The sequence below is a fragment of the Saimiri boliviensis genome, chromosome 9 (assembly GCF_048565385.1).
Source record: "Saimiri boliviensis isolate mSaiBol1 chromosome 9, mSaiBol1.pri, whole genome shotgun sequence".
NCBI lineage: Eukaryota > Metazoa > Chordata > Mammalia > Primates > Cebidae > Saimiri > Saimiri boliviensis.
In genome coordinates this window covers 64644603-64656999 of record NC_133457.1, presented here as the reverse complement: position 1 = coordinate 64656999, position 12397 = coordinate 64644603, and the positions used below count along the sequence as shown (strand labels likewise).

The window sequence follows — 12397 nt, the reverse complement described above, 5'->3', positions numbered from 1 at the left end:
GTAAGTGAAAGTGTAAGGAGAAACAGTATTTGCTTCATCTGAAAATACCACCCCCCAAAGAAATATCTACTAATTAAAAAGAATAATCACTTTAAAGTGGAGAAATCTGAAAAGCGCCATCTTAGCAAAATGATCAAGGTTAGCATCACCACTAAGAAGACAGATCATTCCCCTTTATTCTCTGATATGTTACACATTATCTCCATGTAATTCTTTTCAATAACATACAACTTCAACCTAATCATGAGAAGACATCAGAAAAATTCAAATCAAAGGACACTATACATAACCAACCAATGTTTTTCAAAAGTCTCAAGGTCATGAAAGATAAGGAAAAACTGAAGAATTGTCACAGTTTAGGGAAAACTGAAGAGACCTGATAACGAAATGTGATGCAGGATCCTGGATTTGTGCCTGACAGAAAAAGGACATTAGTAAAACTTGTAAAATATGAATAGAGTCTATAGTTAATAATGTATCAGTGTTAATTTATTAGTTTTATTAGTTGTGCTACACAGTTATGGAAGATGTTAACATTAAAGAAAGCCATGTAAAGGGCATACTGTCTTTGCAATGTAATATCACCTCCAAGAGATGAAAACTGGATCTTAAGGGGGGTTTAAAAAAAAATCTTAATCCTTTTGTTTTATTTTTATTTGTTTATTTGAGATGGAGTCTCACTCTGTCGCCCAGGAGCGATCTTGGCTCACTGCAACCTCCGCCTCCTGGGTTCAGTGGATTCTCCTGCCTCAGCCTCCTGAACAGCTGGGACTGCAGGTGTGTGCCACTATCCCTGGCTAATTTTTTGGATATTTTTTAAAACTCTCAGACCTCTGTGAGGATTCTTACTTTTTTATGTGCAAAGCATACATATGTACAATATGTAAACAGACATACTGAACATCTGTAGTATTAAAATTTCATGGAGAGAGAGAGAAGCAGTTAGGGAAAAATAACTTCTTAGGGGAATGTTGGGTATACTTTAGGTGTTCCATGTATGGTCACATGCCACATAACCACATTTCAGTCAATGAGGGATCATTTAACTAACAAAGGTCCCAGGAGATTATAATATTGTATTTTTACTGTATCTTTTCTATGTTTAGACATACAAATATTTATCATCGTATTAAGTAGCCTGTACCATCTAGGTTCCTGTAAGTACCCTATATGATGTTCACACAATTACTAAATCGTCTAATGTCTCATTTCTGAGAATGTATTTTCATTGTTAACCAATACATCACTGTAATTCGAATCGTTTCATTTAAATTAATGCCATTCACATGCTTTTATTACACTAACTTACAAAAACCATCAAGTGTCAGTGAGTGGAGTAGGAACTCTCAATTCCCTTGTTTTGGAACATTCAGAAAACCAGCCAAGTGAAGAAAAACAGAGCTAAAAAACATATGCAGCTCCTGTCTCTGCGTTTCAGCCATAATCAATTGCCTCAATGCATTATGGTTCCTTCTACCTTGGACATTTGCTAATAATATTTCTTTTTCCACAAATACTCTCCCTAGCTCACTTTTCTTGTGTAACACCTGCCCAAGAATACAACATTTCAAGTCAAATATGCCTCCCTCCGTGAAAATGTTCATAGCCACTTAGTCCGAATTAACTATCAAGCGCCCTTATTACACAACCTTACAGCTTCCTGTGCCGCTTCTCCTTTGCTTTTACGGGGTTCAGTGTGATGTTTTGATACATATATTCTGTGGGAAATGATCATATTTTCTGTATTGCCTTTCAGGGTCAGCAAAGCCCCTCCCAGGGCCAGCTGATTCCTAGAGATAGCAAATGACTCCCCTGTGAGCTGCCATTTGTATGCAAATCAACCAATCCAGAACCCAGATCCACCAACTACCTCCTTTATTGAGCTCTTACAAGTTGAACTAATATTCTGCCCTTATCACTCCAGGACCAGATGCCAGACAGCTCCTACACCTCAGAGCCCCATGAAATTATTCAAACTAGCCAATCTCAAACATACCTCTTCTGCTTACTCTGCCTAGCCCATTTCTCCCAACAAAAACCACAATAAAGTCTCTCACTTGCGCTTTTTCACCCTCACTGCTTCCTACTCCTGACCTAAGACCTTGGTGCTTCCCCAAGTGGCCAGGTGGCCCTTCCCCATATGCCCCTGCCTCCTGGGAGTGATGAGAGAACACTGTCTTTTCAATGGCAACCATCTCCTGATCTGGTTGGCTTCACCATGCCTGAACAAAAACAAAATCGCAAGTACTTTTTTTTGAGACGGAGTCTCACTCTGTCACCAGGCTGGAGTGCAGTGGCATGATCTCAGCTCACTATAACCTCCAACTCCCAGGTTCAAGTGATTCTCCTGCCTCAGCTTCCTGAGTAGCTGGCACTACAGGTGCACACCACCATGCCCAGCTAATTTTTATATTTTTAGTAGAGACAGGGTTTTACTATGCTGGCCAGGATGGTCTTGATTTCTTGACCTCATGACCCACCCCACTTGAAGTTCTGGGATTACAGGCATGAGACATCACGCCCCACCACAAGTACATCTTAAAACAGGAAGATTCCTTACCCACCCAGAGCACAGCCGACACCAGGTATTTACCTAATGCTTTAAGGGTGACAGAGCAACAGAAGCCAGAGTGGCCTGCACAGCCAATATAAGAAGTCACTCTTGGAGCCCACATGATGGGATCTAATCCCAGGGCCTAGTCCAGCCCAGCAGACTTCCAGGTTGTGGGAAGTAGCTTAACCCCTATCCACAAGACTCTCTGGCCTCCCAACCCTTCCATGTCCCGGAGTACAGTGGCAAGAACATGGCTCAGTACAGCCTTGACCTCACAGGCTCAAGTGATCCTCAAGCCTCAGCTTCCCAAGTAGCTGGGACTATGGGCACACACTACCATACTTGGTTAATTTTTGTATTTTTTGTGGAGATGCGGGTCTCCCCATTTGTCCAGGCTGGTCTTAAACTCCTGAGCTCAAGTGATCTGCCCATCTTGGCCTCCCATAGTGCTGAGATTACATAGTAATGAGCCACTGCGCCTGGCCAGTGGCCCCCAATTCTTTTGGCTGAGTGAGAAGGGGACACTCATTCATCACTCTGGGATGATCCATCATGGGAATATCCTTTGAGTAGTATTTTAAGTAGAAAACATTTTATCAAACTACAGAGTAACTTTCATGGCCCAGACGAAACAGTAATAATAGCTAATGCCATGTTTTCCCAGCAGTTGAGTTCCTTATTATTAAATAGCACTATGTACAGAACCCCGAAATCCTAACCTAATTCCATATTTAGGAGAAAAAAGTTTATGTCATCCAGAGAACAGTCCTATTAAAGCCACATTATGTCTATTCACTGTACTATAAAGATCATATAATAGGTTAACCAACTGCCCTGCATTTAGATTTTTTATGACTCCAGTATTTTCTCTGGGAAAAAAAAAAGGATATTTTGTATGTGTTAATCTAAGGAATTCATTTTAGGAATTGTCTCAAAGTAAAGGAAGTCAAAGCCCCTATCTCCAGACTGATAAAACTGCCAGCCACTTCCAAACAGAAGTTCTCCCACTTACAAGGGAAATGAGAGTTCTGTCTTTATCAGATACCCCTCTCAAGGGTAGGGACTTGAAGTTAACCTTGGTGATTCTGAGGAAACCACCACAAATTTCTCTATAGTAGTTATAGAAAACCCACTGGACTTGAAGGCACAGAAGCCCTCATCCACCTGAGTGCAAACATCATGTGGAGAAGTGAGCTCTGCTCTGTGCTTGCAGAGGTAGTGGATCTAGTAGCTGAGTCAATGTCTCTACACACCTGCTGCTTCTTGGGAGTGCTATGGTGTCTGTATCTCAGTACACTTAGATTCCTTCTACCTGTAATCACTAGCTCTCTGGGTGTTGCCACTGGGTCACTGTAGCAGGTAACACAGAGCTGAATAGAAACAAGTGCAGGAGGGGCATGCCAGCATGCCAGAGGAGGAGCTGGGAGAGGACACGTGTCTCCTGCCAGAGGAGGGGCTGGAAATGGATGCATGTTTCCTGCCAGAGGAGGAGCTGGGAAAGGACGCATGTCTGCTGCCGGAGGAGGAGCTGGGAAAGGATGCGTGTCTCTCGCCAGAGGAGGGGCTGGGAAAGGATGCGTGTCTCCTGCCAGAGGAGGGGCTGGGAAAGGACTTGCAATGGTGATATCCCAGACTTGGGGTTGATAAAGACTGAAATGCCAAGAGGAGTTTGGTGTCAGCCCATCGTATCCTGGTGTAATTGAATTGTTAATGTGGAAGGGTCAGCCCAGTGGCCTTTAAAGCAGATGTGCCTACCCCATGAGAGTTCCCAAGATGTTTCACTGAGGGTCAGGAAGATGAGGTATAAGACTTTTCTTTTGCCAGGTGCGGTGGCTCAAGCCTGTAATCCCAGCACTTGGGGAGGCCAAGGAGGGCAGATCATGAGGTCAGGAGATCGAGACCATCCTAGCTAACACGGTGAAGCCCCATCTCTACTAAAAATACAAAAAAATTAGCTAGGCATGGTGGCACGTGTCTGTAGTCCCAGCTACTCAGGAGGCTGAGACAGGAGAATTGCTTGAACCCAGAAGGCGGAGGTTTCAGTGAGCCGAGATTGCACCACTGCACTCTAGCCCAGCGACAGAGGGAGATTCTGTCTCAAGAAAAAAAAAAAAAAAACTTTTCTTTTTATATGTGTTATCTAAAACAATGAGATTGTTACATTTAACATGTAATGCCTGCATTGATTCTGCCACCCTCACCCAGCACAGGTTAGCTAGACCTTGCCCTGAACCCTAGACAGGCATCTGAGAGCCTTCGCTTGTCACATTTAACATGTAATGCCTGCATTGATTCTGCCACCCTCACCCAGCACAGGTTAGCTAGACCTTGCCCTGAACCCTAGACAGGCATCTGAGAGCCTTCGCTTGTCCCTTTGCTCTCAGTACACTGAAAATTACTGCAGATTGAGCCTGGTGAGTGAATTTGTTGATTATATCTTTTTGTTTTTAGCTGCTTTAGCTGAACTTATTCTTTCATGAGAAACCAATGAATAACTTAAGATTTTAAGATCATACAAGTAGTAGTATAAGCCCAAATTAATTTTTTAATAGGCAGAGTTAACTCTGCCCCTACTACTAGGAAGATCTTTTTGTTAAACTAACCAAGAGGAGGAAAAACTAGATTTGACATTGAACTCAATTACTCTCATTAAAAATACAACTGATATTTTTAGTGAGAACAAACAGTTTTATACCATTAATAGAAATTATTTTAAAATATTGCTTAGTTCATTTTCAGCTCATCTTTTTAACTTCAATTTTTTTAACCTTAAAGTAAAAGTGTATTAGTTAAAAGGAATAATGCATCTCGTCCATAAAAATATTAAAAGGCTTATGTCATACTTGAGTACTGGGCTCTGTCATTCACTAGCTGTGTGTAATCACAGGCTAGTCTCTGGATCTCAGTTTTTCTTCTCTGTAAAATGTGAATAATAGTCCCTACCTCACACATTTTGTTGAGAAGACTTGTTTTGAGAATGCCTGGTACAGCCTAAGGATCTCAGAGTTTTGATTCCTGTCCCCATTAGGGGACAACTTTGAACAGTTTGGGCCAGTTATTTTGCTAGTTGTCCCTCAATATGGGTGTGGTCTGTAGTTCAATGCTGAGATGTGAGCACTAGAACAGGTAGGAAACACTTTTGATCACGAGACTTTTTGCAGCGTTGCCAGAGGCCTGCTTCCTCCATAATGCAGACGTCCTATCAACCTGCAGAAGAACGCCAGCCAGCCTGGAGTGGCTTCCCAGGGAAACGCTATTGAGCTGTATCTGCTTTCAGCAGCTGGTTGCACTTAGAAAGGAATTACATGAAACTAATACTCAGAGAGCAGTGGACATGAATCCAACACACACAAAGAATCCAAATTGAATACCTCACTTTAAGCCTGTAAGTTCATGTACATATCACTATAATTGCCATTTATAATCCAAGAGTGACAGTTATACATTTTTGGTGATTGCTTGGGAATTATCCGTAAAAGCTCTAGATTTTTAATTTTTGGTGATTTGGTGTACAAAGATTTTAGGTATTAATTTAAAATACTAGTAACTTAGGTAAACAAGACCTTGAATTTAAAAAGTGTATAATCAGATTCAAGTATGAATTTGGATATGTAGGATCTAAAATGCAAGCATCTTCCTTTGAAATCTGCATAATTGCGAGAAAACTGCAGACAAAACCCGTATCGAGGGACATTTAGCAAAATAGGTGGCCTATGTTCTTCAACACCGTCTAGGTCAAAGCTGCCTCAGGTTTGGTTCCAGATTAAAGGAGGCTAAAGGCCAGGCGCGGTGGCTCAAGCCTGTAATCCCAGCACTTTGGGAGGCCGAGGCGGGTGGATCACGAGGTCGAGAGATCGAGACCATCCTGGTCAACATGGTGAAACCCCATCTCTACTAAAAATACAAAAAATTAGCTGGGCATGGTGGCGCGTGCCTGTAATCCCAGCTACTCAGGAGGCTGAGGCAGGAGAATTGCCTGAGCCCAGGAGGCGGAGGTTGCGGTAGCCGAGATCGCACCATTGCACTCCAGCCTGGGTAACAAGAGCAAAACTCTGTCTCAAAAAAAAAAAAGGAGGCTAAAGGGCCAGGACAAGTAAAGGCCATACATGGTCCTCAGTGGGCTCCTTGGACAACTGAGGAAATCTAGATATCTCCAGATTAGAAAATAGTCTTTTTCAATATTAATTTAATTTTAATTAAAATTAATTAGCTATAAATATATATGGGTGTGTGTATATCTATACACACACACACATATAGATAGAGAGAGAGAGAAAAAAAAAGAATGATAAAGGAAATATGGTAAAATGGGAACATTTGGGTAATTTGGGTGCACCTGAAATTTTTGGTATTGTTTGCAACTTTCCTGAAAATCTGAAACAATTTTTGAAACCCGCTCACCAACAAGCCTCCTGCCATTCTAAATCATCACAGAACAGCTTATCCACACACCCGGCAGCAGCCCGCTCTCTGTCTCCCTGATTTATTTACAGAGCATTAAAAAGTCCTTTCCCCATTTTCCCGCTAGTACTGTAGGCCGAGTTCATTACTTGCCTCCGGGACACATAATATTTTTTCCTTTCTCTGTCATCCATAGAACTGAAAACTCCCTGTTGTTTCTAAGATATTCTGTATCAGACAAAGCATTAGCGCCTTTCAGCTTTAGGTTGTTGGTCTACAGGGGGCGAAACTCCAAGATTTGGGCTTTGTTGTTCTGGTAACACCCCCCACACATAAATCTAACCATATGAGGAAAAAAGTTGTTCCTAGATAAAAAGATAAACTCTTTGTTAAATCATGACAAATAATAATAATAAAAAAAAAAGGAACAGAAAAAAAAGCAGCAGCAGCATGTACCACCATCCATCTAGCTCCAGGAATCTGAGGAAATCTGAGCGAGGGCTCAGAGCCTCTCTTTGGGCTTAGACAATTCCCAAACATTGGCAGGAACGTGCCACGAGGCCCCCTGCCCACATCAGAACAAACGTGGTGTCATCTGTTCTTGTTGCCCCCATCCTTGCGCGTCCTCCCAGTCTTGACTATTCTTACAGAAAGTTTTCCCTGGGATATAATGAAAGCCCCATACAAAAACGTAAACTTGTCACTTAAAGATGAAAGGATAAAATGAAGTAGAATAAAAACCAGTGGCATCCTCTTACCTTCAAATAGCAGTTGTGTGAAACAGATTCCGCGCCTATACCAGGTCCCCGAGGGTTTGAGCCTACCTCAATGCATCCAGAATATATAGGGAGAGGTTATAGATCTGGGTTTTTCATTACACAAGGTGTTTTTGATGAGTCCTCAGCCAAGATCCACTTAAAAACAAAAGCTACACAAAGACTACAAAAAGGCCACACAAAGTTTAAACAAAAGGCTAAAGAAAGACCAAACAAAAGCCAAAGAAAGTTTAAACAAAGAGCGTAACAGAGACAAAACAAAGGCCAAACAAAGACAAAAACAAAGAGCAAAAGAAAATCTAAACAAAAGCTAAGCTAAGCTACACCCATACCACCCACACATGCACACACACCCCCACCTTCACTCTATAGCCCCCCAACACTCACGTATTCCAGCCTCCCACCTCCCACAGAACCAACACCGCACGTGAAAACTCACACGTCAAGGTTCATTCAGTAAGGTTGTTGGTCTACAGAGGGTGAAATTCCAAGATTTGGGCTTTGTTTTTCCATTAACATCCCCAGTTAAAAGTCCAGTTAAGCCCCATGCTAGGTCCAACCACACCACACACCAGCTCACCGCACCAAACCACACACCCTTCCCACCAACATGCTAACACACCACAGTGCCATCCCACCCAGTACCCCACACCTCACTCACACATCACAAGCCATACCCATAAGCCATGAACACAGTTGCAATCACACTGACAAATTCCAGGAGTTTCTATACTCCATGTAGATTAGATACTCATCCACACACTTCCTTCCCTAAAACACCCATATATACCCGTAGATACACCCCAAAACTAAAATTCACATGCCCTTGTACACTTGATTTAGCAAGAGTCTAATCCAGTCCAGTTACAACTAACATTGAAATTGGAGGGTTCTATGACTATTATCCTACGCATTCACATTTATAAAAACATGTATAAGTCATCTCTTATGTTGAATACTTTCTGCAAACGATGAATCTCATTCAATCAACATTTTATTGGCTTCAGTCTTAGACACTGGCATTTTCTTATAATTATCCTAAAATGTGGGGCCACATCTTTCTGTGCTCTGTTAAATGTCATAGGTCCTGTAAACTCTGCTTTTGCTGTCTATTTTATATATGTAGAACTACCCACTAATGATTTGAAAGATGAAAGCTTACTTCTGAAACCAATCCAACAAACAGCAGCCTTGCCTTTTGAATTCCCAGAGCCCCCTGCATGACAGTGGAATATGTCAACATTACCACCAAGTTTCTCTTTAGGCTCTTAACTCAGTAAAGAATCAGCCAGGAAACCTTGAAGAGGTAATCTATTGAGACTGCAAACATTGACTGTAAATCTCTTTGAACCCTAACATATTTGTTTTTGCTTTTGTTTTGAGACAGAATCTCGCTCTGTCCCCCAGGCTGGAGTACAGTGGTGTTATCTTGGCTCATTGCAACCTCCACCTCCCAGATTCAAGCAATTCTCCTGCCTCAGCCTCATGAGTACAGGCACCCACCTAGGACTACAGGCACCCACCACCAGGCCTGGCTAATTTTTGTATTTTTTAGTAGAACCAGTGTTTTGCCATGTTGCGCAGCCTGATGTCAAACTCCTGACCTCAGGTGATCCTCCTGCCTCGGCCTCCAAAAGTGCTGGAATTACAGGCGTGAGCCACTGTGCCTATCCTCTTCATACACTAATTTTGTAGTTAGTTAAACATTCTTTCTCTGCGTAATGAGTGATAGGTGTATGCTGGTTGTCTCGCTCCCACTGTGAGGCCTGTATTTTGCTTGTGTTGTAGTGATTGTGACTGAGGGTTGGGGAGTCGAGTTAGACCATTGAGAGCTTGGGCTCTGGAGGCCCTGACACTGGGATTGTCACAGGCCCTACCTCAAAAATTCACGTGAACACTTAATCCGTTAAGATGTGTGCACTGGTGAAAAGAATGCCTGGCACACAGAGTCCTGCACCAATGTCACTCTTATGGCCCTGACCCTAAAGAAGGTCACAAACAGGGGTGGGTCACAAACAGGTGTAAGGACTTGCTTTCTATTCACAAAATAACTGGAGACTAATTCAGGCTATTTAAAAAATACAAGATCTGGTAGATATATGATAAAGCACCATCTTTATATTAAAGTATCCTCTGCTTCTCAAACCTTTCCAACAAAAGTTCTTAATGACACATTTTGGGGAAGACACCCCTTTGATCTACTCCACCACATATAGAATGATACACAGTTTATGCATCCAAAGTATGGCGGTTCCACAAAAGGCTCGTAATGGCATCTCTTTCTATTCCTACTTAAACGGTGTTTGCCCTCTGAGCAGCAGCACTCTCATTCCCAGAACGGCGCAGGGGAGGCCACGTCTGAGTCAGTGTCACTCTTCTTGAATGGCAGCCAGTGTTCCACGTAGAGCAAGACCTCCCAGACTCCAAGTGAACTCACAGTCACAATTAAGAAACTTGCTAAGACTACAGAGGATTTTCCCACATAAACTTTGGTTACAATTGACAATCCCCACATGTTATGAGTTAAAATGTGTCCCATCTGGCCAGGCGCAGTGGCTCATGCCTGTAATCCCAGCACTTTGGAAGGCTGAGGTGGGCAGATCACCTGAGATCAGGAGTTAGAGACCAGCCTGGCCAACATGGTGACATCCCATCTCTACTAAAAATACAAAAATTAGCCAGGCATGGTGGTGGGCACCTGTAATCCCAGCTATTTGGGAGGCTGAGACAGGAGAATCACTTGAACCTGGGAGGCGGAGGTTGCAGGGAGCTGAGATCACAGCACTGCCCTCCAGCCTGGGCAACAAAGAACAAAACTCTGCCTCAAAAAATAATAATAAACAAATAAAACAAAATAAAGGGTCCCATCCCCCACCTCTCGAATTCCTCTGTTGAAGTCCTAACCCCTAGTATTTCAGAATTTGGAATGAGGCCAGGTACAGTGGCTCATGCCTGTAAGCCCAGCACTTTGGCCAAGAATTCAAGACCAGTGCCTGGCCAACAGAGCAAAAACCCGTCTCTACTAAAAACACAAAGAAATTAGCTGAGTGTGGTGGCATGCACCTAACATTACAGAGGATTTTAGTTCCCAGCTACTTGGGAGGCTAAGAATTGAGAATCGTTGGAACCTGGGAGGCAGAGGTTGCAGTGAGCCAGATTGTACCACTGCATTCCAGCCTGGGCGACAGAGCAAGACTCTGTCTTAAAAAAAAAAAAAAAAAAAAAAAAGAAGCCGGGCGCGGTGGCTCAAGCCTGTAATCCCAGCACTTTGGGAGGCCGAGGCGGGTGGATCACGAGGTCAAGAGATCGAGACCATCCTGGTCAACATGGTGAAACCCCGTCTCTACTAAAAATACAAAAAATTAGCTGGGCATAGTGGTGCGTGCCTGTAATCCCAGCTACTCAGGAGGCTGAGGCAGGAGAATTGCCTGAACCCAGGAGGCGGAGGTTGCGGTGAGCCGAGATCGCGCCATTGCACTCCAGCCTGGGTAACAAGAGCGAAACTCCGTCTCAAAAAAAAAAAAAAAAAAGAAAGAAAGAAAAAAGCATTTGGATTCAAAGAAGGATTTGAAGACAGATCACAGAGATGATCAAGTTAGGAAGTCGTTAGGGTGGGCCCTGATGCAGCATGGCTGGTGTCCTTACAGAAAGAAGAAATTTGGACAGAAAGACACACTCAGAGGGAGGACGATGTGAACACGCCAGGAGCAGATGATCATCTACAAGCCAAGGAGGGAGCCTGGAAGAGACCCTTCATTCACAGCCCTCGGAGGACGCCAGCCCTGCCCACACCTTGACCTCAAACCTCAAGCTTTGAGAGCTGTGAGACAATTCATTTCTGCTGTTTACGTCATCCAGTTAGTTGGTGGTGCTTTATTTCAGCAGCCCTAGCAAACGAATACGCCACAGTGACAATAAGTACTATCTTAACTGGTTTCTACATTTATCAAAATAACATTTGTGCAAAGTTACAATAATATCAAAAGGCTTATGTTGGAAAATAATAGTTCCTTGTGCCGCCTCACCCCACTCAGCACCCCAGCCACAGAGGCAACCATTTTTAACTTCCCGTAGCGATCTTTTCTCTATTTATTTCCAATTGCTAAATAATTCACACAAATACCCATTTATATACCTATGTATGGCAGGTTATTGGCTCCCTTTTGAGGGTGTAGTTTTCTTACATTCTACTTTTTCCTCTCCCTTTTCCCTTACCTACTGAACATAGTTAGTTAGTATTTATAGTACAATAAATATGTAAGTATTATTTCTTACAGAACTTTTAGATTAACGATGACTGTTCCTTTCTTTGTATGACTTTCTTGTTCCTTTCTTGTTAATAACTGCCCCCTTTTTAATTTTATTCATTTATTTTAATCTGCTTAGTTTTAAATGTTACTTTTCACTCATTTTTTCCCAAACACTCCAACAGATCTGTCAACTATCTATTAATAATGTTTAAGCATTCTGACACACTGAATGATCTTACACATCTTTGTCTTTTGTAACCCTCTATCACCTCGTTCGGATTTCAGGCTGGTTGCTCTCTAGACCAGGTGCAGGCCTGGGTCCTCCCTTCCAGGCTTTGCTGGGAGAGATCACCCTGTCCTGGATCCCACGCCATCCTCGTCTTTGGTTTGTTTTCTCATTTTTCTGAAGCATGCCC

General features: G+C 42.7%; 1 protein-coding gene across 6 annotated transcripts in view; it reads right to left on the bottom strand.

The window, feature by feature from the left end:
• The window catches only part of MOBP (myelin associated oligodendrocyte basic protein), a 59438-nt gene extending 51590 nt beyond the window's left edge, over window positions 1-7848 (bottom strand). For 5 of the 6 annotated variants that reach the window (XR_012519265.1, XR_005577245.2, XR_005577243.2 and 2 more), the window contains exon 1: window positions 7714-7848. The gene's annotated coding sequence lies outside the window, so the exon portion shown is untranslated. The remainder of the gene's footprint in view (window positions 1-7713) is intronic. The other variant, XR_012519266.1, reaches the window with a different exon arrangement.
• Between the last annotated feature and the right edge of the window lie 4549 nt (window positions 7849-12397).